We start from the raw sequence: 2,917 nt of genomic DNA, 5'->3' as shown, positions 1-2,917 counted from the left end.
CTCAATATATATATATATAATATTATATATATATATATATATAATAGTATATAATTATTGATAAAAGAATAGAGTCAGAATAGAGTCAGAATAGAGTCAGAATAGAGTCAGGGCACCACAAATAAACGTAGAACAGAACGAGAACCGAAAACATAAAATCAAACAAGGAAACGGACTTTTTTTAACATCGAAAAAACAGGGAAACGGCCTTTTTTTAACAACGAAAAACAGAATACAGGACAAACAATACAAGGAAAATTCCCCTTCATCAGCTGCCCCTGGTTCGACTCAATGCGTGTTTCGAAAGTAAGGGCAGAACACGGCCAGGCCGAAGCAATCCTTCCTGCAAAAGGAATTAAGTAAAATTCTTTTGCAGAGGGATAAAACAAGTGACAAGAACAGGACGTAAATGCAATACAAATTAAGAAAAATCAGTAGAAAAAATAGTACAAATAAAGAATAACAGGACAGGGAACCAACAATAAGGTCTTCTTTAGGCCTAGACGGTGGAAAAATTAGTTAGAACGCATGTAAAAAATCGGCTTGCGAAAGACAGGGAAGTTGATGTATGCTTGTTGAAACACGAAGCTGAAAGAAAGTTTTAGTAGCCTTCTGGTCAACGGCCAGGGAGAGGAGGAGGAGAAGGAGAGAGAGAAAGAGGGGGGAAAGAAACCAGAAAGGATGAAAAATAAGAAGGAGAGAGACAAGTAGATAGGAAGACAGACAGGCAGGGAGGAAAGGTCAAGTAAAGAGTAAGAGTGTGCGTCATGATTATTGAAATGAAAACTTACTTGGAGAAGAGAAATAGAGAAATAACGCGTGCGTTCAGTCATATAAAACAATATAATAAATAAATGAAATATATGCGTATATACACCATATATGTACATACTTACATCTACATGCATATATACATGCATATATATATATATATATATATATTATAATATAATATATATATATATATATATATATATTATATATATATAATATATGAGTACAGGACACCACAAATAAACGTAGAAACACAACGAGAAACGAAAACAAAATCAAACAAGAAACGGACTTTTTTTACAACGAAAAATAGAGTACAGGACAAACAATACAAGGAAAATTCCCCTTCATCAGCTGCCCCAGGTTCGACTCAATGCGTGTTTCGAAGGTAAGGGCAGAACACGGCCAGGCCGAACCAGTCTATATATATATATATATATATATATATACATATATCCGTATATCCAAGTTGCGTAAGGTATTTGAGGACATGCCTTTTTGGATCATTGCCTTTTTTATTGCTAACTCTGTATAATCATTGTTTCAGAAAATACTGATAGCAGACCCTCAGTTCACTGAAGAAATGAAGAGGCGTGCTGCTATTGTGGTTATAAAGGCTCAGCATAGTAATTTAGAAATATCTCGATTTTTAAGAGTTGCCAGATCTTTTGCCTACAAAGTTTGTAAGATGCTAGAGGCTGAAGATGGAAGCGTATCACCACTACCAAAGCATTAATAGCATTCTAAATTTGTCCAACAAGTTCAACAGACCATTGATTACAATCCCAAAAGGTCCATGTGGTCAATTGCAAAAGATCTCCATGTGTCATACGGAACAGTCAGAAATTTTCATAAAGACATCAGATATAAGTCTTATATGATGAGGAAAGGTCAATTTGTCAGAAAAGGCAAAAGAAAATCACTACATCAGATTTAAAAGGCTCTTAAACAAACTGAAAAATCTAGCAGAAAATTTGATTGTTTTTTCTCAAACGAGAAAAACTTCGACCACGATCAAAAAGTTAACAGAAGAAATGACAGATTGTTATGTGCAGATCCCTCTGAAGTTCCAAGTGTTATGCATACAAAATTTCCAACAAATGCCATGCACCGACAACAGATAGATAGATAATTTATTTATTGGCCACACAGGGCTAAACACAGAGGGGACAAATCCAATGTAAAGTTTTTCTTTTCGAGGGTGTGGGGGCATAAGAAAAAAAACAAAAAATACAGTTGTGACATTTGTGGCAGAGTTGTCCTTAATCGTAGTTGACTGTTGAAGCTGTCGTCTGGGTTCTTCCAATTTCTTCATGTGTCGGTGGCGGCGGTGTTGGCGTCCATGCTCACACCTGCACCTGTGTTGCTTCTCCATTTCTCCCCCCCCCCTTCACGAAGCTGTGGTGAAGGCAGGATAGGGAAATCAACTTCGAAAAGCGTTGTCAAGGAGACCAGCGTTCTTTGCAACGACGACTTCATGGCTTGAAGACGCTATGCTCAAAACAGAAATGGCTAGGAAAGCCGAAAAACATTTTTTACAAAATCAGGAAACACAAAATCCCGTGCAAAGAATTTGCACAACCAAATGTATTAGTTGTTTCACAACTTGGATCTTTTCGTTTTGACCGGCAATTTTTTCTAGCGGTGTGATATGAAATTTGTCACCCATAATTATGACCTTAGTATCCATCTATTGCATTTCAATCTCTTTTAGGGTTAGAGTTTGGGGGTGGGGGGAAGGGTATTTTTTTCTTCATAAACGTAAATAAACCCAATCTGTTTCTTAAACGGGAGACATATTCATACGGTACAGAATGTTTTTTTAACTCAATGGACGTCATTGATTGGTTGAAATTGCAGGAATTGAAGAAAAAAATCTACAAATATTTTACAAACTATGGAATTTTCTCAATAAAACCAAGAGAAAAAGATGCTTTATAAACACATTCTACCAGTATACAAAGTTTAAAATTTTTTAGTTACGTGGAAATTATTTTTATAAACTGCCGTTCAAACCGAAATGATCCTAGAGTTTTTCTTTTCGAAGGGGGGGGGCGAAAAAAAAGAAGAAACAATGGTGATGTTTGTGGCAGAGTTGTCCTTAATCGTAGTTGACCGTGAATCTGTCGCCTGGGTCTCTTCC

This window comes from Octopus sinensis, unplaced genomic scaffold, assembly GCF_006345805.1.
Source record: "Octopus sinensis unplaced genomic scaffold, ASM634580v1 Contig19501, whole genome shotgun sequence".
NCBI classification, from domain to species: Eukaryota; Metazoa; Mollusca; class Cephalopoda; order Octopoda; family Octopodidae; genus Octopus; species Octopus sinensis.
The sequence above is the reverse complement of the archived record's forward strand: the minus strand, read 5'-3'. Positions refer to the sequence as shown.